This window comes from Thamnophis sirtalis, unplaced genomic scaffold, assembly GCF_051295495.1.
Source record: "Thamnophis sirtalis isolate CommonGarterSnake01/CBP01778 unplaced genomic scaffold, rThaSir2_p1.2 scaffold_4, whole genome shotgun sequence".
In the NCBI taxonomy this organism is placed as follows: domain Eukaryota; kingdom Metazoa; phylum Chordata; class Lepidosauria; order Squamata; family Natricidae; genus Thamnophis; species Thamnophis sirtalis.
The window spans coordinates 65,455,204-65,482,851 of record NW_028261384.1 but is presented as its reverse complement, the minus strand read 5'-3'; the positions used below and the strand labels follow the sequence as shown (position 1 = coordinate 65,482,851).

Sequence of the window (27,648 nt, the reverse complement as noted above, 5' to 3'; positions counted from 1 at the left end):
CATGCAACCAACCCAATTTTATAACTTTTTGTAACAGTTGTTAAGCAAATATCATGATTGTTGAGTGATCATTAAGCAGATGCCATGGATATTAAATGAACGCCATGGTTGCTAAACAAAACCATTCTTCAAGTGGGGCACTTTTTCTGACAACCAGAAATAAATGCCACTTTTTGACAAAAATGTCATAAACTGTTGTCATATGAGTACAGGATAATGAAAATAGTCATAAATGCAGACCAGTTGCCAAGTGCATGAAATGTGATTACTCCCACAGTCTCCTTGTAGGAGACTCAGCCATCAGAACTTCTGAACTGGGTCATAAAGAGCCAAGGTGGCGCAGTGGTTAAATGCAGCACTGCAGGCTACTGCTAGATCAGCAGGTCAGCGGTTCAAATCTCACTGGCTCAGGGTTGACTCAGCCTTCCATCCTTCCGAGGTGGGTAAAATGAGGACCCAGATTGTTGGGGGCAATATGCTGACTCTCTGTAAACCGCTTAGAGAGGCCTGAAAGGCCTATGAAGCGGTATATAAGTCTACTGCTATTGCTATTGCTATTGCTATTGTCATAAATATCTTTTGGCGGGTCCATCATAATTTTGGTCTGGCCAGCACAAGGACCGCTGGAATACCACATGGATGCGCATGCAGGCCAGCAAGGTCAGCTGATACACCACTGGATTGATGATTGCTTACACTGGGAATGGGCCCAGGAATCGGTGGTAAAATTTGCAGGATGGTCTCATCATGGGTAGGTTCCACATGTAGAGCCGGACATGGTCAGCAACCACCAAAGGAGGTATATCTGGACGTTGTTGATCTGTGAACTTTTTATACTCCTCCTTGGCCCACTCCAATTGCTCTTTCAAGACACAATGCATAGCAGTGAGTTCTTGCAGGAAATTTGTGACTGCAGGCACAGGTGAATCAGCCATGGTCAACAAAAACATGCACAGATAAAACCCATAGGTCACCAAGAATGGAGACATGTGAATCGAAGCATGCTGGCCATCGTCCTGCTGGTAGTTCACGTAGCAACATAAATACTAGTCCAGCACAGCATTCATCTGTTCCATGCCCACGTCTGTCTTCGTATGCTGAGAGGATGAGAGACATGGCTGCACCTGAAGCAGTTCCAATAGCACCCACAAAAACTGAGTGTGAACTGGGTACTTTGATCGGACACTATCCGCTCAGGTACGCCATGCAGCAAGAAGATGTGATGCACAAAGAACCGGGTCATTTCTCCGCAGTAGGCAATCCCACACATGGCACAAAATGGGCCATCTTGGTTAGCATGTTCACAACCACCAACACTGTTGTGGCTCCCTGCGATTTCAGGAGTTGGGTAATGAAGTCTATGGATACACTTCCCCAAGGCCTCTCTGTTGTAGGCAAGGGCTGCAACAGACCCAGTGGCGGTCTTGGCACATTTTTGGCTTGCCAGCATGCCGGGCATGATATTACACAGGTTTCTACATCGTGGCGCATCTGCGACCACCGAAACACTCATCTCACCAGGTGCAACATTTTGAGCAAGCCAAAATACCCCAATTTAGGGTTGTTGTGACACTGGCACAATATCAAGCTTTGGGAAGACCCCTCTGGCACATAAATCCTTCCCTGAAACCTTAACAGGTCCTCCGAGCATGACCAAGGGGTCGATGAACTTTCAAACGAGTCTAATTCTGCATCTCTTGCCTGGGCAAACAAGTCTTGACACTGTGACCACCTGATTTGCTCCTTCACATCGACAGGTTCTTGGGTCGCCATGAATCTTTCTACAGGGATCACCGACTGGAGCAGCACCTTATTATCCCCAGACCACGTGCACTCTAGTTTTTGTGATAAAGCATTGGCTCTCAGGTTCCTATACTATACTATAGCTTACTCAAAAAATTGAAGTGGATGAAGAAGAGAGACCATCAGATTTGCCATTGGTTGAGCTTTCTAGCCGTGTTCAGGTGCTCCAGGTTCCGATAGTCCATCTGCATTTCGATCTGATACTGAGCTGCCACATCTCAAAAGCCACTTTGTCTGCCAGCAACTCCTTATCCCAGATGGTATAGTTCTACTTGGCAGGGTTTAGCTTGTGCGAGTAAAAAGCACAAGGAAAGAGATGCTTTGAGTTCAGGGGAGCTTGCAACAATACCACTCTCACTGCGATGTCTGACGCATCTGTCTCCACCACGAAGGTTGCAATGGGTCAGGATGGAAAAGGATGTGATCCATAGAAAATGCTTCCTTTAGCCACTCAAAGGCATGTTGCTCCTTTGAATCCATATGAATTGTACCCCTTTCTGTAGCAATTGAGTCAAGGGAGCAGTTCTCGTGGCAAACTGGGGTATGAATGTCCGATAATAGATTGGAAACCGCAATACTTTCTGGATGTCCTTTACTCATCACAGAGTTTGCCAAGACTGCAGGGATTGGATCTTTTCTGTGTACATGATTATGCCCTCGGGTGAAATCTGATGATCGAAAAAGTTGATAGTGGTTTGGGCGAACTGACATTTCTCGTGCTTTGTAAAGAGGTGATTCTCTTGCAAGTGCTGGAGTACCGTTCTGATATGGGACCAGTGTTTCTTGGTGGATGACGATTACACCAGGATGTCATACAAATAGATCACCACAAAGGTGTCCAAGAAATCCTGAAACACATCATGCATGAAATGCATGAACACGGCAGGGGCATTCGTGAGTCCAAATGGCATCACTGCATATTCAAAATGCCCATACCAGGTACGGAACGCTGTCTTCCACTCGTACCCTTTGCAGATTCTCACTAAGTTGTAAGCCCCCATAAGTTCAACTTTGTGAAGATCTGAGTTTGCATTAAATGCTCTATAAGTTCTGGAATGAGTGGGAGCGGGTACAGATTCTGCACAGTAATCCATTGAGCTTCCAATAATTGCAACAAAGCCACAGTTCCCCCTACCTTTCTTTCACAAACCGGACTGGGGCCACCAAGGGGGATATTCATGAATGAATAAAGCCCTTCTTCAAGTTATTCTCAATAATGTCCTTGAGGGCCTCAAGCTCTGGTATGGACAAGGAATAGATTTGTCCCACAGGAAACTTGGTGTTTGGAACCAAGTTGAGGGGACATCTGCTCTGCCTCTTTCTCCCCAAACACATCAACAAAGTCAGCAATTTTGACCAGGAAGTCCAAGGAAAAAGTGGAGGGAAGTTCCGCAGCACAGACATGAATCCAATGTGACCGACACTTTGGACTGTTGAGCTGAATGACCCCCCTTTGACCAGGCGACCTGCAGGTGTGCTCGGAGCCATTCCAAACCCAACACTATTGGAAAATGCAGTGCGGACACCACGTAGAAATCCGACCACTCCATGTGGTTTCCCACATGCATTTGCAAAAGTTTAGAAGCCACAGCTACTGGACTTCACCAAAGCAGCCGGCATCAATGGTTTCCACCAAAAGAGATGGGGCAACCTTATGCTGTAGCACCTTCCATTTGGAGGCAAAAGCAGTGTCCATAAAGTTTGTAGTAGTCCCCAAATCCACCATGGCTTACATGAGAATATTCTCACCTCTGGGTATAGTCAACATCACTGCCACCACCAAATGCCGGGTTGGCGTAGCATGGGACATTAACACCTGGCACACTCCTGAAAGTACACAACTTGGAGAACCATCTAGGTTGTGTGCGAGACATTTCCTGCCTTTGCTGGTGTTTTCTTTGCAGGACACTTGGCTGTGAGATAACCGGGCCTTCTGCAATACAAGCACAAGCTCCAATCCTTATCTGCCCCCATGAGGCGCATTCTGAACCTTCCCACTTGCATGGGTTCCACAAGAGATGGAGGATCCTCACAAACGCTTCTGGGAATTGGAGCAGTTGCCACTCACTGCCATGCCCTTCACTGCTGGTCGACCATCCCTATGCAGGCAAAGATGCATTAAGGCTTGCAAGGTACTTGGGCAGTCTGTCCATACCAACTTGTCCAGGATCTCACAGAACAACCTTTCTGGAATTGACCCATTAGGGTCTCTTCATTTCATCTCAAATCCTGCCTGGTAAGTCGGACGTCTGAGATGTATTTGCTTACAGGGCGATGGGCTCCTTCAACTGCCAGTTAGTTCTGTGCGCCTTGACCGGATCTTCGAACATGACCCTCATTTGGAAGCAAAACCCTGCACAGTCTTCCAACAATGGACTGGGCTGCGTGAGGAGCGGGGTGGCCCACAATTCAGCTGCTCCTGTTAACAGACTGATGAGGAACCTACTTTCTCCGGGTCAGTTTGGAAATCATCTGGTCTCAGACTCATAAATAGTTGACATAGTCCAAAAAAGGCGAGGAACTGAGCAGGGTTCCCATCAAATTTCTCTTGGCTGGCCACTGGGCACTTGCAAAGGGCTGGGAAGGGCTTGCAGCTGCACCAACTGGTTGGATAGGAAGGTGACTTCCAGGACAAGTTTTCATGCTTGAGCTTTCTTCCCATCCATCCAGAGCAATTCAGACTAGTGGCAAGATGTGTAAAGTGGTGTGCTGCCACCACTCACCCACATGTCAGGGTTGGTGTAGAGAGCTTTATTCAGTCTTTTCCCTCAACAGTTCCATTTCAGGTTTTCAGCTAACCCCCATTTGAAAGCTTAGCATAGTAATTGGCTTGTGTCATGACCAAATAGATAACCAAAAGCAAAACAGACTGATAGCCAAATCCTGGATAGGTTCCAAAAACAAAAACAGCTCAGAATCCCATCTGATATTAGGGGCCTCCACTGAGGTTTGTCAACAAGTCTGGTGGTCCAAGTTTTAGGACTTGCAAGGAGAAGTCACAGGAAAAGTCAAAGCCAGAAGTTCAGGGGGTCATTTTCATCAAATCCAGCCACGAACAAGCTCCAGACTAACCTTTCAGGCAATGACCAATTAGTCCACCGAACAGATAACTGGCTGCTCCAAACATGAACATAAATGCTCTCCGCAACTGAATTAAATCTATGAGCTGCAGAGCTCCAGAAACACAAACAACCATCTGGCTATGACCCACATAAATTGCTTCCAGCAATGCTTCCCTGTGCCTGCCATGCTAAATAGCCCCTCCCGGTGCAGCCCATTAAAATGGGTGGGGCCTTTTCCCCATCAACCTGGCAGATCTCCATTTCTCTGCCCTGCGTTCTCTAGCATTTACCAAGGCCGGCAGCTCCTCCCCTTCTTCCTCAATGACCTGCAAGGCATGCTTAGCTGACAATTCAGGGTCAGCAATACCAGACATGCCAGGAATGCTCTCATCTCACACACACACACACCCCAAGGCCTCTGAGGAAGGCATGGATGAGCCATCATCCAAAGGAGACATCACAAGTGGCTTCAGCTTGTAATCCTTTTGTCAGCAAGTGCTTGCAGTTCAACTTTCCTGCAGTGGCAGCTTTATGGCAACGTCATGCTATTCTGTAAGCACAATTCTATAGAAGGCTCTCTTTTTAAGAAATGAACAGATTGACGATGCGAATTAATGACAAAGAAGATACAGACTTTTATACAGTCTGGGAGAAGCTGTACAAATGGCTTGATGAGTCAGTGAAGACTTAGACATAAAAAGAGATAGCTGACTAACCTAATACGATTAAACCAATAACTCAAATGAACAATATACAACAACTGAGAGATAAGCGAAAGGAGAAATGTATCAGGGGCGAGAACCCACCGTCGAGCAATTTTGTTACACTACAATGTTGGGAAAACTTAAAAAAGCTGATAGGAAATCCGCTATAATTACCTGCATGAAATTAGCGATTAAACTTCATTTTAGATGAGGCGAGAGGACTTATAATCCTTGCCTCTTCAAGCAAGGAAAGGAAAAGAGAACCAGGTTGTCCTCAGCAGAGGAAAATATGCAAATGTAACAAAGGTTAGAAGGGAGGGAAGGAGGACAGTAGGGAAGTCAGGATGGAGAGGAGAAAGGAGAGGAATAGGAAAGGCAGAAGAAGGGGGAAGGATAAAGAGGAGGAAGAGAAAGAAGAGAAGGGAAAGAAGGTGGGAAGAAAGAAGGAGAGAAGAAAGAGAAGAAACTGGGGGAGGAAGGAGGGAGGGAAGAAGAGAGGGTAGTAAAGAGGGAAAGAGGGAGGGAAAGAAAGAGAGAAGGAGTGTTGAAAGGAAGGAAGGAAGGAGGGAGGAAAGGAGGGAGGTTAAGAGAAAAGAAAGGAGGAGGGAAAGAGGAAGGGAAGGAGGGAAGGTATGTGTGAAGGAGGGGGGATCGAGGGAGGGAAAGGAGGGGGAAGGAAAGGAGGAAAGGAGAAAAGAAAGGAGGGAAGGCAGGGGAAAAGGAAGTAAGGGGGGAGGGAAGAAAAGGGTATGGAAAAGAAGAAAGGGGGGAAGAGAAGAGGGAGGGAAGGAATAAGATACCTAACCTTTGATGTTTATAATGATTTGATAGTATGGGAATATCTCGAAATGTAGTTGTATTGTTTTTTACAAGTTATGGATGTTGTATTTTCTTTTTACCAATAAAATCTTTTTTAAAAATTTTTTAAAAAAATCCTTTTGTCAGCAAGTGCTTGCAGTTCAACTTTCCTGCAGTGGCAGCTTTATGGCAACGTCATGCTATTCTGTAAGCACAATTCTATAGAAGGCTCTCTTTTTAAGAAGGCTTTTGTTTTGTTTTAATTATTTATTTATTTAAAACAGAGCATCCTTAAAAAAAGAAACTCCTACAAGATCACAAGAGTAACACCTGCTTTCAAAATAGCACAGTGCTGCCATGAGACTGTCTCTGTAGGAAATTGAGGCTTGCATCACATCATCTGGGTGCCTCTCTCAGAAGCTGGGACGGGGGAATGAATTTTGAATGCTGCAGGGCCCAAGAGTTGGCTGAGAAACAGGCTGTTTTTTGCGAGTCTCTGGTTTCTGAGTTGCTAGGTATGAAGAAACTTGAGGCCATCAAGCTACAGTTGTCAGCATTCTGATTAATGCACCCTTTGAAATTAGAACTCCAAGGCATGTAGATTCCTCAAAGGACATGTTCATTGGATACATCATATTGGTACAGCCGATAAAAATGAACAGACCATTGGCTTACCTGAATGGTCATTCTCTCGGTGCTGCGGAGTGTCCAAGCACAGGTTAACTTCAGCTTGCTGCCCAAGGAACTGAGTTTAATTTTGATTGTAGCTCCGCCTCTTGGTTGCCTCAGAGGCTTAGTTTCAAAAAATGAAGGAGATCAATAGTCCATGACCGAACTAGTCCAAGTCCAAGACATGTAGGTGCTAATAACACACCTCGCGCCCCCACCTTAAGGGTGGGTTTGGACACTCCGCAGCGCCGAGAGAACGACCATTCAGATAAGCCAATGGTCTTTCTCCTAGGCGCTGCTTGGAGTGTCCAAGCACGGGACATGCCAAAGCTATGTCGAAGTTGGGAGGGAAGAAGAAATGTCCGGGGCCGCGGTTCTTGCCATGACTCTCTGTAGAATTCTCCTCCCAAATGACGCCTCAGCGAAGGCGAAAGTGTCAAGTCTGTAATTACGGATGAATAGAGACGGACCAGACCATGTCGCAGCACAGCAGATTTCTTCAATCGGCGCTTGAGTAGCCCAGGCGGCCGAAGTCGCAGCGCTTCTCGTAGAGTGTGCTGTGATACGCGGGGGAACCGGTCTGGCCTGAGTCTCGTAAGCCATCTTGATGCTCACTCTGAGCCAGCGTCCGATAGTCTTTCTTCCCCATGGAAACCAGATGGAAAGACACAAATGGAGCGGTCCGCTTGATGTAGATGCGCACCGCCCACCACATGTCCAACTTGTGCCAAGTTACTTCCTCTGGTGCCTGGGGCGAAGACAAAAGTCTGGGAGTATCACTTCCTGCGCTCTGTGGAAGACTGTGTTAATCTTTGGGACAAATGCAGGATCCAGTCTTAAGATGACCCTATCAGAGTGGAAGATGCAGAGGTCGCCTCTAACAGATAAGGCAGCCAACTCCGATATCTGTGGGCGGAGGTGATAACAACCAGAAAGGCAGTCTTAAGTGTAAGGTGGCACAATCCCACCGTCCGCAATGGTTCAAATGGTGGTGCGGCAAGTGCCTGCAGAACAACAGTCAAGTCCCAGGTAGTTTACCTATGGATGAGGGGCGGCAGAGGTTGGACGCCCCTTTTAGGAAACCCTTTACCTGAGGATGCCGGGAAATCGGTAGTTGAGTGTCAGAAGACAGAATGGTGCTCAGGGCAGCCACCTGTCTGCGGAGAGTGTTTGGCGCCAGCCCTTTGTCCAAACCATCCTGTAAAAATTCAAGGATTTACGGAATGGTCGCAGAGGATGCCACAATGTGGTGGTTGAGGCACCAACGGGAGAAGGCCGACGAAGTTGCCTTGTAGATTCTGACGGTGGAAGGTCGTCTAGAGGCCTGAATCATCTGGATGACTCTGTCGGAAAAGCGATGAAGCCTCAGGAGGTCCCCCTCAAGTGCCAGACGACTAGCTGCAGCCACTGGGGCTCCGGATGTTGGACGACCCCCTGGCTGAGGGAGATTTGCTCCTGAGGTATGAGCCATGGCCAGGAAACTTACAGGCTGAGCAGGTCAGTGAACCAAGTCCTCCTCAGCCAGTGAGGAGCCACCATAAGCACCTCCGCCCCCTCCTCCAGAATCTTCCGGATGACATGTGGAATCAGAGGAAGAGTGGGGAAGGCGTACAGTCGACCCGGGGGCCAGCAGGATCTTAAAGCATTCGTGCCCTCCACCCCGGGGCAATGGAACCGGGTGAAGTACCTGGGAAGGTGGGCGTTGGCTGACGAGGTGAACAGGTCAACCACCGGGTGGCCGAACCTCTGGGACAGCTGGTAAAACAGTCTTGGGTGCAGCCACCATTCCAAGTTCTGGATGGTGGTTCTGCTGAGCCAGTCCGCCATCATGTTGTCCACGCCGGAGATGTGGTCTGCTCGAATTGATGCCAGATGTCTCTCTGCCCAGCGACCCAGAGCCTCCACTTCCGACATCAGGGCCAGGGACCGTGTGCCGCCCTGGTGGTTGATGTAGGTCTTGGCGGCGATGTTGTCCATCAGAATCAGTACATCGCGGCCCCTGACCTGGTCAAGGAAGTGGCGCAGGGTGAGTTTTGCGGCCCGGAGCTCCAGCCAGTTGATGTTGTGGGCGAGCTCCACCTGCGACCACCTGCCCTGGACCACTGATGTCCTCAGATGAGTGCCCCAGCCGAAGAGGCTGGCGTCTGTGGTGATGATCAGTCGCTCTGGCTCCCTGAAGTGACTGCCCTTGAGGAGGGCATCCGACTGCCACCACCGGAGGGAGCGGAGGACCTTCGGGGGGGACCCGTATCACCCGTCTGGAGTTGCTGGCCTTCTTCCTCTGGAGAGGGAGCAGGAACCATTGCAGTTCTCATGTGTGCAACCGCGCCCACGGGACCACCGAGATGCAAGACGCCAGCTTCCCCATCAGCTGCGAGAGGGAGAGGATCGATGCCAACCCGGTCGAGCGGATGCTCCTGACCAGGGTCCAGATGCTGTCGACTCTTTCCTGGGTGAGGATGACTTGACAGGCCTCGGAGTCGATGATCGTCCCGAGGTGCTGAATTCTGCAGGTCGGGTTCAGGTGACTCTTGGTCAGGTTGATGGAGAGCCTGTGAAGCTGCAGAGTCTTGATGGTGGTGGTCAGGTCTGCGTTGGCTTGCTGCCTGGACGACGAGTGGATACGGATGTCGTCCAGGTAGCATTCCAATCTCACGGGAAGAGACCGGAGCTGTGCAGCTACTGTGGCCAGCAGTTTGGTGAAAGTCTGCGGGGCCGACGAGAGTCTGAAGGAAGGGCCTTGTACTGGTAATAGCAATCGGCAAACTGGAACCTCAAGAACTGGCGATGCGCCAAGTCGATCGGAACATGCAGGTATGCTTCTTTCAGGTCGATCAAAGTCAGCAGATCACCCGGTCTGACACAGCCCAGGATGGTCTGGAGGGACTGCATCTTGAAGCGCTTTTACGCCAGATGTTTGTTCAGCTTCTTGAGGTCCAGGATCGCCCTCACACCCCCCCCCCGATGACTTGGGGACCAAGAAGAGGATGGAATAGAACCCCCTACCTTCTTGACCCCGGGGGACCTCCTCTATGGCCGCTATCTCCAGGAGGTGGCCTATCTCCGCCCTCATCAGTTGGAGCTTGTGGGCGGACCTGGGGACGGGGCAACAGAGGAAGGTTCTCGGGGGGAAAGGACAGGAACTCCAGGGTCAGCCCGTGGCGAACCGTGTTCCTGACCCAACTGTCCGTCGTGGTTTCTTCCCACTGGGCGGCATAGACCTGGAGGCGGCCGCCTTTCGGGGGAGCCCAGTGATGGTCACTTGGATTTCCTGAAGGGCTTGTTGGAATAGCCCCCTCGGAAAGGCTTGCGGAACCCCTGCTGCTTCCCTCTGTCCCTAAATGAGGACCTATCCTGGGAGCGATCCTGGGGGGCGCTGTAGGCGCGACTGGGGCCACCTGAGGAAGTGGAGGGCTCATTATTCCGAAAGGAATTCTTGTGGAAGAGCTGGCCCTTCCGTTCCTGCTTCTTAGTGACTGGGGGGAGCACCTTGCACTTGTCCTTGGTCTCAGTTAGGAATGGATCCAAGACCTCCCCAAAAAGCTTACCCCCCTTGAAGGGAGCAGAAGCGACCTTCCATTTTGCCTTCACGTCAGCCTGCCAGTGGCAGAGCCACAGCAGGCGCCTCGAGGTGACATTCGAGGCCAGGGCCCTGGAGGAAAATTTTGTGGCCGCCAGGGACACGTCGGCTGAGTACTCCACGGCAGCAATAATCTTAGTGATGTCCTGCCTATTTCTGGAGTTCCCTGCCGGGAGCCCGGCCCACAATTTGTGAAGCCAGAAGAGGGCTGCCCTGCCAAAATAAGAGGAGCTGGCGGAAGCACGCATGGCCCAGGCGGTGGCCTGGTGAGTCTTAAGAGCCGTGGATTCCGCCCTTTTGTCCTCTGCCTTGAGCCCTTCCAGCAATTCTGCTGGAAGGGAAGAGGGTGATGTAAAGGACATAATAGGATCGTCCACTTGGGGGAGCTTGAGGAGCTCCTCCAGAGGGGCCTCCATGGTGAACAGCTTTCTGTCCATCCCACTCGGATTGGCCATTGTCCCCGGCTGAGCCCATTACCGTTGGATAATGTCTATAAATAATTGAGGGGCTGGAACAAGGTCCAAGGGCGGAGGCACCTCCTTAAAAAGGCCTGCACCAGGATCCTGGGGACCTATGGTGACGCCCATGACTGGGTCAGATGTAGGTTTGGCCTCGTGGGCCGGAAGACCCATTTGGGGCCCCGCTGCCCGGGCCTTGGTGAGAAGGGCCCAAAACATGGTGGGATTAAATAGCCCTGAGCCGGTGGCCTGCTCAGGGGTGGGGTTCTCATCGTCAGATAGAACCGGAACTTCTGTTTCAGCCTCCTCCAGGTCAGACACCTCACTACGCCCCGTTGGGGTGGGTGATGGTGCCCTAGCTTCTGAAGCCTTAGGGGCCTTGGCCTGGCTGGCAGCTGGCTTGGGCGCCACAGAGGGCAACTTAGCCGCTAACTGAATCATGCCATCGGAAATGCCTTTTGATATGGCACGAGCCACAACCTCCTCCATGGCCCTAGACAAAATAGAATCCTGACCCTGAGGGGGAGGGGGGTCTAATTCTGAGGAAGCTAAGGATTCCTCCTCAGCTGCCGAATCCAAATCTGCCAGGGAATCTAAAGCCAAGGAATGGGTAGGTGATCCCAAGGATGCCCTATGAGGGTTGGGGGAAAACCCAAAGTCCTCACTGCCTGGGCCTAAGGGAGATTCCCCTCGCTGGGATTCACTTCTGGGAGATCCAACCCCAATCTCAGTTGGGGAGGGCTCCACAGGATTCTTGCGCTGTGTGGCCTGGGCCTTCTGGAACTGCTGTTCCAGGGCCTTCTGGTGGCGCAGGGCCATCTCTTGCTCAGGATTGGAGGCCATCCCTGCCTTTGGCTGATTCTCCCCTGGGGAAATACCCCCCCCCAACTCCCTTGCCCAATGGATTGGGCCTGCTACGTTTACTGGGAGCGGGCCCGGCCTTTTCCCCTTGCCTCTCTTCCACGCTGTGACAGTTGAGCTGCTTCTCCATTCTGGTGGTGGCAGTAGACCAGGCCTGAGGAAAGCCAGAGCCTGATCCACGCGTTGGGCCTTCAAAGGGCTCTGAGGCCTAGCCGGCGGGAGAGAAGAGAGGGAGGCTGGAGCTGGCTGAAAAGGACAGCCTCGTGCCAGTGGATCCACGCTGATGGAAGGTAGGCAGGCTGATCAAACCCAGGTTCCCCGCAGCCGCTTCGTCAGAAAGGAGGGCAAGAGCCTGCTTGGCCACCCAAGTGAGGCTCCGGGCTTACGGCGGCCCTCCGCGGTGATCCGCTGGGTTTAGGAGGTTGCGCTGCAAAGGCTGGAGCCTGGAGGCAAAAGCGCATCAAAATGAGGTTTTTAAAATGCCGGCCGTTCGCGCTGCGTACCCTGGAGCGTTGTCGGGCTGGAGCGGAGCCTAACGCTCCTGTCAGGGGCTCAGGGGGGCTCTAGCTACCTGGCTGCCTCCTCAGTACTCACTGGAATCGCTGCTCCTGGTGAGATCCCGACGTTAAAAGCAGCCCTAGGGAATGTCTGGGTTGCCAGCGCTCCAGGGAGCCTGTCTGCGCAATGTGAGGCAGATGGAGATAACAGAAAGGCAAACTGCAAAAAAACTACACTATCTGCAACCTATTCTAACTGCTCTAAACTAAGGGAGTTACAATATCACTAATAAAGCTATAATTTGGGGTCCAGCTTGCTGCACAAGGATTGGAGCCCCAGAAAAGACGTCCTGTAGGGCAACTGAGTTTTTTGAAACTGAGCCTCTGAGGCAACCAAGAGGCGGAGCTACAATCAAAATTAAACTCAGTTCCTTGGGCAGCAAGCTGAAGTTAACCTGTGCTTGGACACTCCAAGCAGCGCCTAGGAGAATCTGAAGGTTCCTGCAGTTTTCACCTTATTAAATTGTCATCAGCTTTCCTCTAGGATTCATTTTTCCTTGTAATACTTTTCTCCCTGCACTACGATTGGCTGTGAGGCTGCCCAGTCTACTGGGCTTTAACAAGCTTCTGTGGAAGACTGGATGCACTTTCCTTAGCAGGCGGGGAAGCTTCAACTCCATCGTGACAGGATTAATAATCTTCACAATGGGGAAGGGACCTATGAATTTGGGTCCTAACTTTTTGCATGTTAGTTTTAGTCTTAAATACTTGGTGAAGAGGTAAACCTTGCTTCCTATTCAAAAAGGTGGTTAGGGGGACCTCTGTATGTCAGCTTCCACCTTTTGGGTTTTTGCAGTCTCCTGAAGGGTTTGTTTTACATTTTTCCCATGCTGTCCTCAGTGACTCCATCCACTCATTTAAGGTCATGGAGGAGGGTTGCTCTCTAGAGAGTTCCGGCATGGAGATGAACTCCATACCAGTGATGATTTGGAAAGGGGGTAGTCCAGTGCTGCTGTGCACTGTATTATTGCATGTTACCTCAGCAAATGATAGGAGGTCTGCTCAATTAGTTTGTTAATAATTAACATAGTATCTTCAGTATTGTTCTACCTTTGGTTTGGGCATTCTGCAGCACTGTTAGTGCTAGGATGGAATCCAGAATTAAGCCCCTGGGAGGACCCAATGGCCCTCACAAATTCCCTATAGAATTTGACTGTAAATTGGACTCTCAGTTGGAGATAATTCTTCTGGGAACTCCATGCAGCCTATAAATGTGCTTTACAAATAGTTTGGTTAGGTTGTGGGCTGATGGGGGACTGGAACAGGCTACAAGTGAGCTTGCTTAAAGAAGAGATCAATCACTGTCAAGATGACCATATTTTCCCCACTCTCAGGAAACTCTACTATAAAATCCATTGCTATTTCTTCCCATGATCGGGAAGTTACTTGTTGGAGCACTCCTGGGGGCTTCTCTGGTCATTTTTTCATTGTGATACAAGTAGTGTATTGTCTCCATGTTTGGAATACTGTTTGTCTTGCCCCCCCCACCCTTCTGAATTGTGAGCCGCCCTGAGTCCCCCCAGGGAAAAGGGCGGCATACAAATAAAGGGGAAAAAAATAGTACCATTTTTAACATAGTTCTCAATGTCCACTTTCATCTTGGGCGACCAAAATTTCCTCCTGACCAAGTGCAAGGTGTTAAGGAAGCTGAAGTGGCCTGCCTGCTTGGTATCATGGCTTCTTTGCAGTACTTGGAGACATAGGTTGTTGGGGACATACACTTTAGAGCCCCAGCGGGCCAGCTCATCTCTGATGGTTAGTAGCTCCTTGTTGTCTGAGCGCCATGTATCGGTGGGTAGCTCAGTTTTTAACAGTTGAGTCAAACTCCCTCCCTCATCAGTTTTCTGCCTTTGCACTTGCTGTTTGGTGATGGCTTGCTTGGCCGGCTTGGGGGAGGTATCATAGCTCCTCACGCTTGCTGTTGTATTGTGGCATTTGCATAGGCTAAAAGGTTTCTCCCCCACCCCTGGGATTTTTTAAAAGTGAAATTGAATCAGTTGAAGTACTATGCCCACCATAATCTCTTTGGTGAGAGATTCTAAAGGGTTATTGTGGTCCAATGGCACTTGGCCCCCTTCAAGGAAAAGTGGTGCCAGGTTTACAGAGTCCAAAGGACTGCAATACACTTCTTTTTCCTTCACTGCTCCTTTCAGTCTCTGTTAGTTTTCTGGAGGTGTACATGCATGGCTGCAAGTTCTACTCCACACTTTTTTGGAAGAGGACTGCGGCAAATGCTATGTCATTCGCATCTACTTGGACAAAAAACACTTGGTCCTGGTCAGGATGCTTAAGGATTGGCTGTTTGGCAAACAACATTTTGAGCATCTTGAATGCCGTTTTTTTTTTTTTGCTTCCCAAGATGGCAGCGCACTTAGACGCTGCGGCTTTGAGCTCCTGGTTCCACAATAGAGTTAGGCAAAAAGTAGTCTACACTCACAGGGAGTTATTAAAGATTGGATCTTCTAGTCGACTAGATATTACCACCGACTTCCAGCAGTCTCATAATATACTGAGTGACATAGTAAGACTGCCAGGCTCTCCATGGATCGTTGTTGGGCCTAGGAGGCGGCGAAGAGAGCAAAAGCAGAAGCGGAGATGCAGAGCTGGTTTGCTAGTTTGGTTACAGAAGCAGCCTCACAGACCAGCATTACCAATCATTTTTCTAACCAACTTTAGATCTTTTGTCCAAAAAACTGATGAACTAGAGCTATGGATGGCAGCGAATAAGCTCATTCCTGACTGCTGTGTGATGATCATAACAGAGACCCAGGCCTCTGCTTTGCTGCTGCTTCGGCTGCCATTGAAACGGAGAGGGGGGGGCATGGTATTTGGGAGGGGAATCATTGCTGTGCTGGAGGAAGTTTCTAGACACTGAATTGACCACCTTACTGCGCATGTGGAGGGAGTTTCCCGCCAAGGCCAACGGTCCAGCAACGGTCCAACATTCCATCCTGGTGATGCCTTTTGAAGTTATATCACACCTGACATTTGGGGGCAATATGATTGGACTATGCACAGGGATGCCAAGGGGAGGGGAATGAATTATACATTATATTATTAGCTTTCACGCCTAATTAACCAGACTCAGCTTAGCTTTGCAACTGTTCATTTATAATTAGTAAAAGTACACTTGATTTCAATTCAAATGGAGTCCAGTGGTTTTCTTTCCTGATTACTGAATGAAGTAATGCTGACAATAAGTTGAGTCTCATTTCGCACCCATCCCAGAGCTAAAACCTACCGAGAGGGGTGCCCTCACAAGAAGAAAAGAAATATCTTTGCATGTAAGTGACGAGGAGGAAGAGGAGGGGGCAACGGCGGGTCCATCTTTAACCGAAAGGTTAACCGAACTAAGAGTGGAAGAACCTGCCGTTCGTCCCAGATGGACTTGGGGTGTGGGACAAAAAGAGGAGCCTGAGGAATTGGATGCTGGAGTCACGAGAAGGAGACCAAAGAAAAAAAATCAGCTGATTGGGGTGACTCTGGGGAAGATTACAAGCTTTCCCACGCCATGAGACTTCTCGAAGAAGCATGGACTGAACGCAGAAACTGTGAGAGAGCAGTGGAAAGGGAGCCGACAGAAGAATTTGAGCGCGGGGAGAAGGCGGGGCTTAGCAGTGTGAAGACGGACTTTCAGGCTGCTCCTGAATGTCCATCTAAACCGGAGCATCTGGACGGTTCTTTTTGGACCCAAGCTGTCCCGAAGAGACAGTGAAAGGTAGGAGGAGACCCAGTGGTCCCAGAGACGTTCACAAAGTCTCTGGGGACCCAGGAAAAACCCTCTTTGCCAGTGACTTCCAGATTAGCCACAAGGCTATTGAAACTGATAGCCCTAAAGAAAGAGAAACTGTTACCAGCTGGTAAGAACATTTCATTGTTTAAAGAAAAACGGAATGCCTAAAAATTCAAACTAATTTAAATTAAAGAATAGAAGAATCTAGCGGCGATTTTGATCTTTTTAATGGTTTTGGACAGTGGTTATTTTACTCTTTAAATGTTATTCACATGGATTGAGTAAGTAAAACCTTTTCAAATGGATAAATTACTCCAACATCTCTTCTGATTTTCTGCAAGCGGGCTGTAAACTAATTCACTACAATTTGACTGTTTACATCTTGACACTTTTATTGCTTGGTTGTTTTGGCTTAAGATCTGATAAGATTGTACAGCTTTCAGTCTGCTTTTACTTGCAAATACTTCAGAGCTCTTAAGAAAAAATACAACTGCATATAAACATGGCGTATATTCAAGCGTCTCTTCAAGTGATATTCTCAGCTCTGAAGACACTGTCTGATATAGAGGACAGAATGCAGAGAAAATTGGATTATTTGGTGTTTTTGGCAACAAAGTATGAGGAAAAAACTGAGGATGTTTTCCAAATACAAAATAAGAGTGAAAACGGAGATAAAGAATTTGAGCTTGTTGATATTCATGACAATTGATTTACTTCTGAGGGAGGAAAGAATGGAATATTTGAAGAGGAATTAAATGGAGAGAAAATTTACTTCAAAAGACAGGGTGCAGGAGGAGAAGAAAATATCAAAGAATTTACGGTTTATGAAATACTATTTGCAAAACATTTGATACCACTGCTGAGAATTAAAGACAAGCTGATAAAGGAAACAAAAAGAGGGCATCAACATCATATAAGAGACACCACAGACAAGAAGGTGCACAGATTTCTTCATATGGACTTGTTCATAAAGATGTTTGGAGAATTGGACCAACAAATGGCAGCAGATATAAGATTGTTCTGTTATTGAAGAGATACAGGTTGATAGATGGAAGAGTACAATTCAAAATTAGCTAAGCTTAGTTAAATCCATTTGTAATAGGTATAGTTAAATAAAAATTGATAATGATAGTAATGTATACAATGTTGAGTTGATATAAGTAATAATTGGATATGAGAAGGGAAGGTTAGAAATATATTTGGACTATATATAAATATTATTAATAACAATAATAATTATCATAAAAAACTATATAAGTTAAATTTTAACTAATAGGGAGAAAATGCTATGATATAGGATATAATTAAATAAAGAAAAGATAATAATAATAAATTATATACATGGAGGATTAGAAATCTTTGGCATTAAATATTACGGATGTTTAGCTAAAACAGGATATGAGGACTTAATGTTAATGGAGGATTTTATAAATAAGTAAATGAAATGCCAGCATGTGGGTATGGATTGAATCTTGGTATATTTAAGGATGAAGGATGTTTAAATAACTGTAGTCAAATAAAAGTGGAGGTATGATGATGTTAATATAGTAAATATTTGAGTTAAGACATCTGAATTAATATGAACTATATTTGATGATGGTGCAAGAAATGCACAAAAGCTTTTTGTAACCAGCTGATATACTTTTTTACAACATATGTTTGTTGTGGGTTTTTTGTGGGTTTTTTTATTGTTGTGTGTATCAAATATATAAGTATATATACAACAGAGAGATACAAAGTGTGTCTGTGGGGGGAAATATAGCTAGAATAGATTAGCAAAGGTAAGGGAATAAGAAATGATACTAAACTATGTCTGGGTTGGCGGAAATACCATCCCAAGGAAACATAAACTGAGATTTAAAATAGACACACCAACAATAATAGAAAAAGAAAGGGAGAGAGGAGGAGAGAATGAAAGGAAGACATGAAAGAAAGAAGAAAGAGGTAAGGAAAGGAAGATGGAAGGGACAGAAAAGGAAGGAGAAAGGGTAGGAAGGGAAAGAGGAAGAGTAGGAGCAAAGGAGAGGTAAGGGAAGAAGGAAGGGGAAGGAGAGGAGGAAGGAAGAAAGTAGAAAAGGGAGAGAGGGTGAAAAGAAAGAGGTAAGGAGAGGAGGATGGAAAGGAGAGAAAGAGGAGGAGAGAGGGTAGGATGGGAAAGAGGAAGAGAAGGAGTAGGAAAGGAGAGGAGGAAGGAAGAAAGTAGAGATGGGAGGGAGGGAGAAAAGAAAGGGAAAATAAGGTGGTGTTACAACAGGAGGAAGGGATGGTAAACAAAGCAACCCAAACTGTATATTATAACCTATTAAATGAAATAATAAATGTATAAGAATGATAAATGTTAAAACACTTGTAACCAAACAACATGCTGTATGTGTTTTTTTTGTTTTTTTAAATTGTTGTGGGTATGTGTTTCTATGTAACAAAAATAAAAAAATATATATAAAAAAAGAATTTGAGCAAAGGTACTCAATGTATAGTTTAAGATGAGGGGGGTTGTGCGCAAGAAAACCCAAAACCAGCCTCCCCCCCCTCCAGCTAGAGTTGCTCAAAGAGCAGGGGGGGCCCCCAGACGACGCCAAATGGCAAAAGTCCCTCCCTTAACCATTAAATATGATGGAGATCCTTAATGTCTTGGGCTGTTTATAATTCAGGTCTGGAATTATATGGAAATCTATGGACCTGATTTAGAGACAGATGAAATGAGGATGGTGTTGATGTCCTTAGAGAAGAAGGCAGCCGAATGGATGGTCGGCCTACACAAATGCAACTCCCCTCTCCTGAGGAATTTTAATGACTTTATGGCAGCCATGAGAAGGAGGTTTGATGACCCTTTGACCGAGAGACGCGGGTGCCTGAAATTTATGGCTCTGAAGCAGGGAAACAAATCTGTGCCAGATTATGTCCAGGAATTTCAGGAGTTGTCAGCTTATATGAGGGGGTGGTCGGAAGAGGCTTTGCTGGATCAGTTTGCTGAGGGATTGAATGAAAAAATATACCAACAGTGCATAAACAGACACCTTCCCCGTCGTGTAACCGTTTGGTATGAGTTGGATTTAGCCAGGCTTCAATGCATGAAAGAGGGAGATGTGGAGAAATCCCCCCCCAGCAGTCCCAAAAAAAACCCCTCCACCCCAGGAGTGAGGGAACAGGAGGTTTCACAGATAAAGCAAAGCCTTTCACTTGTTTCGCTGTGGGAAGGAAGGCCATCGCGCTGTAAATTGCCGCGTAAAATTGGCTCAGACCGCCCCACCCCACCCCCCCGGAGAGAGGGAAAAGCAATGAAGAACCCAAGCAAGAGAAGGGAGGCGGCATTCGCTGCTGAGAATGTTCCCCAGCACTTCCAGCCGGAGGAGGAGGGAGGCGTGAGCCCCAGCTCGTCTGACGAATCAGATGAGGAAGAGTCTCATCGCTGGGTAAGTTCCAGAATGGGCCCCATGCTTATCCCAATTGATATGAGAGTGCCATCTTCTGGCACAACTGAGAAACTTTTAGCTCTCCTTGATTCCGGCTGTTCTCGCTGCATGATAAGTCCTGAAATGGTGGAGAAACTAGGCTTAAAATTGAGGACTTTGAAAACCCCTATTGTTTTTTGCCAGATTGATGGTTCTATTGCAGGAGGCGGCCCTGCTCATTTTTCTACTGAGCCCATAGAGATGAAAATGGGGACCCATCGGGAGTTGATAACTTTTGTTGTGGCACCTGGCATGGACCGGCCCCTTATTTTGGGACTCCCCTGGCTTTGTAAATGGAACCCTCGCATTAACTGGAGAAAGGGTTGGTTATGAATTCGCACAGACATACCCCCTGAACGGAAGGTTGAGACTCCAGATTCTGCCGCTACTAGCCCCACATTGGCAGCAAGGGGGCAGGAGAGAATCGAAGGGGAGGAAAAAATACCAAAGGAGTATTGGGATCTCAGGGGAGGGGGGGTTAGTGAAAAATCTTCTGATAAATTACCCCCCCCCACAGGCCCACTGATTGCACCATTGATATTTTACCTGGGGTGAAGCTTCCAAAGCCCCAAATATATTCAATGTCCCCTAGGGAAATGGAGGAAATGAGAAAATTCATCGATAAGAATTTGGAGAGGGGGTTCATTGAACCGGCGAGACCCAAGGTAGCGGCTCCTGTACTATTCAGAGATAAGTAAGATGGCTCCCTGAGATTATGTGTTAATTTTAAAAACCTGAACGCGATATCATCTCAGAACCTCTAGCCGTTGCCGCTGATGAAGGACATGCTGGCAGAATTGGGGAAGGGCCGCATCATCACTAAGTTGGACTTAAGGGAGGCATATTATAGAGTCAGAATTAAAGAGGGGGACGAATGGAAAACTGCTTTCAACTGCCCCCTTGGCTGTTTCCAGTTTTGTGTGATGCCGTTTGGCCTACAGGGGGCGCCAGCAGTCTTCATGCAGCTACTTAATGAGGTTTTACATGACCATCTTTAAAAGGGCGTTATCGTATATTTACATGATATCCTTATTTACACAGAAACACGTGAAGAGCAGTTGAAACTGATTCGGACTGTGCTGAAGAAACTTCGGGCAGCTGAACTTTACGCCAAATTGTCCAAGTGTGAATTCCATCAGGAGAAGGTTGACTACCTGGGCTATCGCATCTCCCACGAGGGTGTTGGAATGGACCCCGCTAAGGTAAAAGCGGTCACCGAGTGGGAAGCCCCTCGTACACGCTGGCAATTGCAAAAATTTTGGGGTTTTGCTAATTTCTATCGCCAGTTCATCCCCTCTTTTGCTCAGATAGCTCTTCCCATAACTAACCTTCTGAAGTCCAAAGGTGGGGCGAAACCCAAGCCTAGCAAGCCGCTGGATTGGACCATGGAATGTCAAGCTGCCTTCGAGAAGTTAAAGCGGCTTTTTGCGGAGGAGCCAGTCCTCAAGCACCCGGACATGGATGCGCTTTTTGTGGTTCAAGCTGATGCCAGTGACATGCCTGTGGGGGCTGTGTTGCTTCAAGCCAATAGTCAAGGTAATTTACAACCCTGCGCATACACCTCTCGCAAACTAACTGACACGGAGAGATGTTGGGCCATTTGGGAGAAAGAGGCATTTGCTGTTCGCTGGGCTTTGGCCACATGGCACCATTTTCTAGAGGGCACCAAACACCCTTTCGAAGTGTGGACTGACCATAAGACTTTGGAAGCTTTGAGAACGCCCAGAAAACTTTCTCCTAAACAGATGCGCTGGGCTCAGCATTTCAATCGATTTAATTTTACCCTGAAACATATTCCAGGGGGAAAATTTTTTATGGCTGATGCTTTATCCAGACTTCCTCAATACAACTGCTCTAAGCTCAGTGTGGTCCAGTCTGTCGTTCCCGCGACAAGTCTCGCTGCTCCTGTTGTTACTAGGAGTCAAGCGCGTTCTAAGGTTGAGATGTCTCAGGACTTTCTTTCCAACCTGAAAAAAGCCCTCGCTGATGATGATTGGTTCCGGCAGCACGTGAATGAATGCACTATGAGAGATGAACTGCCTTGGATTGGGACAAAACTATACCTTCCTGCGTCTCTTAGACTCATTGTTCTTCAACGAGCTCATGATTCCCAAATGGCGGGGTACTTTGGTTTCGTCAAAACGCTCCACCTCGTCAAGCGACAGTTTTAGTGGCCTTCTTTGAAAAAGGACATTGAAAAATATGTTGCAAGTTGTCCTGTTTGTGCTGCTGCTAAACGCCCGCCGGGGAAGCCGCAGCAATTGCTCCAGGCAGTAGCTCGCCCAGTCGCCCCTTGGAAGGAGATCTCTATGGATTTCATCGTCGAACTTCCTGAAGGTCAGGGACACACTGTTATCTGGGTTGTTATCGACTTGTTCTCCAAACAGGTCCATTTCATCCCTTGCTCCAAGATTCCTTCTACTAAGACTCTTGCTAAGATGTTCGTCTCCCATATTAACCGCTTACATGGGGTGCCCGACCGCATCATATCGGACAGAGGTGTGCAATTCACCTCCATTTTCTGGAAGGAGTTCCTGAAGCGCATTGGTTCTGCCCAGGGATTAAGCTCCGCCCACCACCCTCAGACTAATGGGGCTTGTGGGAGGACTAATTCTGTACTAGAACAATATTTACGTTGTTACATCAACTACCAGCAGGATGTTTGGGTGGATTTGTTGCCGCATGCGGAGGTGGCTTACAATAATTCTGTGCATAGCAGCACTGGATTCACCCCATTCCGTGTAGTGTTTGGCCAGGATTTTGTACCCATTCCTGAAGTTCCTCGTGAGCAACCCAAGTGTCGTCACTGTCCGAGTGGAGTGACCGCCTTCGGTGCATTTGGCCTTTGGCTCTCCAAACTCTGGATGCTGCACACCGCGCTCATAAGAAACAGGCTGATTAGAAGCGGACTAAGCCGTATGGCTACAAAGTTGGTGATCAGGTTTATTTGTCCACTAGATTTCTTCAAACTCCCCAGAAGTCGAAGAAATTGGGGCCTAAGTATGTTGGCCCATTTCCCATTGTCAAGGTCATCAACCCTGTTTCTGTCCGGCTTCAGCTGCCCAAACACCTCAACCGGGTTTACCCTGTTTTTCATGTTAACCTCCTGAAACCTGTCTGCGCTTCGTCATTGCGTCCACCTCTCCATCCTCCACCCACTCCGCTTTTGGTTGAGGGTGAGCAACACTTCGAAGTTCATGAGATTTTGGACTCTCGTAAACGCTGGAACCATGTCCAGTACCTGGTCGCTTGGAAGCATTTTCCCCCTTCTCACACTGAATGGGTTGACGGATCCCATGTTCAGGCGCCTCGCCTGCTCCGCAAGTTCTCTACTTATCCTGACAAGCCCTGATTTGGCCATTCTCCTACTTTTTCTTCTTCTTCTCTCTCTCTTCCTCTCCCCTTTCCCTCTTTTGTGTCTTGTTGTTTGTCTGTCTGTTTGTGCTTTTTTCGTTTCTGCAGGTCTGACCACCCTTTTCTGGAAGATAATAACTCAAGATAGATGTGGCAGGGGCTACAACACTTAACCAACTATAAGGGCAATATGAAAAAAATAGCCAATGTTAATGTCCTACTAGTAGAGGAGCTAAATAGCTTCTTCACCTACTTTGAGGTCAAAAGATCAGTCTCTGTGGCTCTAGCCCAAAGGCCCTCTGACCTTCAGCCACACACCCTGGATGAACATCAAGTGAGAGCTGAGCTGAAGGCTGTAAATCCCAAGAAAACTGCAGGTCCGGTGTTGGGGAAAGCGGTAAAAACCCGTGCTGACTAATTAACAGGGATTCTGACAAGGATTTTTAACCTCTCCCTGCAACAGGCTAGAGTCCCATCATGCTTGAAAGCAGCCACAATTATCCCAGTTCTGAAGAAAGCAGCCATAAAAAGTTTGAATGACTAAAGATCCATTGCACTGAAGTTTTTAGTGATGAAGTGCTTTGAGAGACTGGTCCTACAAATACCTGAGGTCCTGTCTTCCACCAAATTTTGATCAACACCAGTTTGCTTATAGAAGCAACAGGTCGACAGGGGACACCATCACCACTGCTCTACATATTGCACTGATTTTTTCTGCCTTCTGCGTTCTCACCCTGCACTGAAGTGAACCAAACAGGGTGGGGTCTCCCTCCCCGCTAAGTGGCCCTGCTAAGCCTGCTTGCAAACTCTAAGCGTGGCTCCAAATGTTTGGCTTACATGTCCCTCCTAGCTATGTCCCACCTGCCTGGATGACCGAGGCAGACAGTGCATCTGCCTTCCCTCACCGAGGGCCTCTGCCCACTTCCCTCATCTGAGGGCCTCTGCCCACTTTTGCCACTGCCATCTGCCCCCCCTCCACCCAGGTGGCACTGCACCACTTCCTCCCAGCCTGAGCTCCTGCCATTGGGGTGGGGAAAGTAAGATGTCTCCCCGACAGGATCCGGGTTGGAGTTGCCTTATTATGTGGGGATCTCAAAGGTTGGCTTTGCCTGTCAGTCTCCACAGTCCAAGTGGTTGGATTCACATGACACATGAAGCTGGGCAAGAGAGCACAGATGGATGGATGAGACAGAGAAAGAGAGACAGAGAGAGTGACAGAGAGACAGACCGGGACAGAGAGATGAGAGACAGAGAAAAAGAGCGGGGGGAGAGAGGGGGGGAACCGGTTTCTCATAGAAACCACCAGGAGCCACAAAACAGGGTAGGTATGGCTGGGCAGGAGGGGGTCATGTTAACTGGGTGAGAGTGAATGACATCGAGCTGGCCACATCACTCAGGGTTTGTGACTGCCGGTGTTTTCTGTGGTAAAGGATCCAAATGACTCTTGGAATATTAAAGGTTGCAGACCCCTGCCCTAAGTAGTCTAGGCTGGATTTATGAAACTCACAGTTACACAATTTGATATACAGTTTCACCACTAGGAGTTTTTTGAGCACCTGGCATACCAGCTTGATGTGCTCTTCTAGTGTCTCAGTGAAGATGAGAATGTCATCTAAGCATACAAAGACCTCCCTGTATGGGTGTTCATGCAGCACCTTATTAATTAGCTATATAAATACTGGGGGGGGGGGGGGGGCTGCAGCCTGAAGGGCATTACTTCAAATTGGAAACTCACAAGGGGGCAATTAAATGCAGTTTTCCAGTCATTCCCTTCCTTAATCCTCACTCAGTAATATGCTTCTCAGATCCAGTTTGGTGGAGATGTTTCCTTTTGATAGATGAGCTAGCATGTCTTTCGTTAGAGGGATGGATACGTATTTTCCACGCAGATCCCATTAATTCCTCTAAAATCAACATATAGCCTCATCAACCCATCCTTTTCCTCTTTGAAAAGCACCGATGCAGCCACCCTAGACTTTGCTGGCTATATGAACCCTCTCACCACGTTTTTATCAATGTATTCCTTTAACTCCTTCATTTCCTTCTGTGTCATTGAGTACAGCTTCAGTTTGTGTAGCTTCACCCCTGGCACAATCTTTTGCACAGTCAGTGGGCCGGTGAGGGGGCAGCACATTGCACTCTGCCTCAATAAAAACTTCTGTGATGTCTTGGCATTCCTTGGGAATCAGGGGGATTCCTGGGGGCTGATAAGACATGGCTTTTTCTTTATCACTCTGCTTAATGTCCTCCAGCCATTGGAAAGCTCCCTTCTCAGGACTGTTCAGAATAGGGAGAGGACCTAACCCTAGCCTTAGCTTCTTTTGGCCTCTTTGCTTTAGTTCATGGATCTCAGCTAGTGAGCTGTCATGTATTCTCCGGACTCGTCTAAGTTGGGAGGACTTCCCTCTCTCCAGTGTGGGGCAAAAGCGGCCAAATCCCATGTAGATGTCAGTTGGAATTCCATCCCAAGCCTCTGAACAGAGGCCTGGAGTCTGAGGTCCTCCTCAGCCCAGTACAAGTCCCCAGTAGCCGTCACTTTCGCTCAGACCTTGGGACAGGTCCCTGGTGGGAAGGTGACCTATCAGTATCACCATGATCTGCAGGCTCTCCTTGAGGATCTGCAGGCTCTCTCTATGGGGGTTGCACTGGCACCGGTGGCTCCTCCCCCCTGCTTTTCCATATCTTCAGTATTCCCTGAGTCTTCTCTGCTCCCCTCAAAAGATTGGGTGAGCATCCGGGGCTTGACCCCCCCCCCCCAGAGAACAGGTCCAATTGGAACGGAAAGTTAGGAGAGTTGGTTTAATGTCAGCATTCTGAATAATGCACCCATTGAAATCAAAACTCTGAGGCAGGCAGATTCCTCAAAGTTTATTGGATACATCATATCAGCACAGCCAATGAAAACCAACTCTGAAGGTTCCTGTGGTTTTCACCTAATTAAAAGAGTAAAACATCCCTCCCTCCCCAGTGCCATCAGTCACATTGTCCAATGAATATAGCTGGCAGATTCCTCTCCTCCTTCATCAGCCACCTGTTACAATGACCTTGATTCCCACAGGAAAACTTTTTATTTTGACTGTAAGCTGGCTATCTACTCCCCCTCCTCTACCTCTCTCAGGCTTCGGGGCAATTGAAAGGAAGCACAAGATGGTTTCAGCCAGGTTCACTTCAGAGTTGACAACAGTCACTTCCCACGCACTACAGCTAGCCTGAGCAGACTGTGTGGATAAGTAGCTAGATGGGAAAGAAACTCAAGGCCTGCAAGACCCAGTGGAGAGGAAGTGGAGGATAAGGTGCCTCAAGGTATGGAGGAAAACTTTATGAGACTCAGGGCAAGCAACTTAGAGTCTTTGCTAGATCTCCAAGGATCTCCCCTACCCTATGCTTTGCTTAATGATTACATCAGGGAAAGCAGGTGTGGAGAGGCATTAAGCAAGGCAATCATGAACCTGTGACTGTAATGGGCAGGTTCCAAAGTTGAAGGCTTCCAGTATCCACAATATTTCCCTAGACATCAAATCAAAAGCAGCTTCCAAATTTATAAAAGCAATACAAAGGACATTCTGATACCAAAAGGGATATTTTTCTGCCAGTTAGATTAAATCATCGAATAGATTATCTTGTCCTAAAAAGGGTTTATTTATCAACCACGACTTGTTTTTGTTCTCATCAGCAATTGAATATTTCATCTGGATGTTTAGTGTAAATCAAATTTCCATCACCTATTTTTCCATTATCAAAATGAGCTGTAAGCTTGAAATAAATATTTGAATTTATATTTCACAAAAAGTTATAAAAGTAATTTTGGAACTGTCTTATTATAGAATTATGTCTTAAAATCAAACAAAAAAGTCATTTTTATATAACTATAAACTGATAAAAACTTAATATATCATATTGTAAGATTTTATCCCTTTAAATCTTTGGGACATTATTTCCCTAAAAACTTACATGAAATCATTTATTATATCAAACCACATTACTTCACCAATGTTTTGAATATTTCACACAGTGGTAATTTTAAGGCTTTCCTGTTTCTTCAATAGTAAAAGCCTTCTATCATCCTTGGAAATATAAATGTGTCACAGTTTAAATCAGTGAACAAAAATGTCCCATTACCAAATTCAATAATTTTAACAGAATTATATATTTAACATATAGAAATCTTTTTTTTGAATTGGTCAATTGTTTTAGTTATGACTTCCTTCAATTCTAACACTGAAACATGTTTTTCAAATTGTAAAGCAGGATATATGACTTCTGTTCAGCTTAGATATTGCTTATAATATCTATGTACATACCCAGAAATGTTCCATTTAAATAGTTAGACCCAGCTGCAAACATTTCAAAATCTTTACAGCTATGCAAATACCTATTGAATCCAAAATATTAAATAATAAATAGCTTGATTCATAATTATTTTCTAATATTATGTGACTTGGTAAATATAATTGGATTAATGATTAAAGTGAGCATGTTTAAATTGCTTAAAGTTCCAGATACTCTGAAACAAGAGCCAAGGCAATACAAAAACAAACACACACACAAAAACCCTGATGATGTATCAATATTCAAAATTAAAACCCATGAGGAGAAAATACAGAGAAAGAAAGAGAG

General features: G+C 47.1%; 1 protein-coding gene across 1 annotated transcript in view; it reads right to left on the bottom strand.

Moving 5' to 3' along the window:
• Positions 1–27,648, bottom strand: part of BBS9 (Bardet-Biedl syndrome 9) — a 363,446-nt gene that overhangs the window by 300,041 nt on the left and 35,757 nt on the right. The window lies entirely within an intron of this gene.